The sequence below is a fragment of the Octopus bimaculoides genome, chromosome 6, assembly GCF_001194135.2.
Source record: "Octopus bimaculoides isolate UCB-OBI-ISO-001 chromosome 6, ASM119413v2, whole genome shotgun sequence".
Taxonomy (NCBI): domain Eukaryota; kingdom Metazoa; phylum Mollusca; class Cephalopoda; order Octopoda; family Octopodidae; genus Octopus; species Octopus bimaculoides.
The window spans coordinates 104053906-104054831 of NC_068986.1; positions in this window are offsets into that span (position 1 = coordinate 104053906).

Genomic DNA, 926 nt, shown 5'->3' on the forward strand with positions numbered 1-926 from the left:
AAGAAGAAGAAGAAGAAGAAGAAGAAGAAGAAGAAGAAGAAGAAGAAGAAGAAGAAGAAGAAGAAGAAGAAGAAAACAGATTAAACAAGTCGTTTAACGAGATTGTTGGGCGGAGATCCATTGGCAAAATTAGTGAATGCCAAACATTGACTCACTTAAACCTCAATTGTAAGCAAAACCCTAACCCTAGAACCAAACCTTACCCAGTTCGAAGATTATATAAGAGACATAATTGAAGAGATCTCAGTCACACTTACAGAGGTTACCAGTCTGTTGCGCGCAAATCATTCGTCTTCACTACCGTTCGATTTAACAATTGATAAAATTACGACAATGGAGTTCCGTATTGCAGCTTTCGTTCTCTTGATCGCAGTGTCAGCAGTTTACTGTCAAGGAATCAGACAAGAAATCGTGACTTTGTGTAAACAAACAACAATAAGAGCGGGATCGCATTATGTCCGATCTCCAAGAAACTGCAGTGAATTCTATTATTGTGATCCTATGTTTCCACAACCATTGGCATGTGGCAAGATGACAGTGTTTTCCCAATCGCAACAGGTCTGTGTGCTGAGGGGCAGCCAATATGACGACTGTGACCGCATGATCTATGGTGGAAAATTCGGTACGTTAAAAGTCATTGCATTTTATTCTTTTAGTCTGTTACTTGTTCCAGTCATTTGAGGGCGGCCATGCTGGAGCTCTGCCTTAAAGGGTTTTAGTCGAACAAATCCACCCTAGGACTTATTCTTTGTAAGCCTAGGACTGATTCTATCGGTGGTGTTTTGCCGACCCGCTAAGTTACGAGCACGTAAACACACGAGGATCGGCTGTCAAACACTGGTTGTGGGGACAAACACAGATACATAGAAACACACACACACACACACACACACACACACACACACACACACACACACACACACACA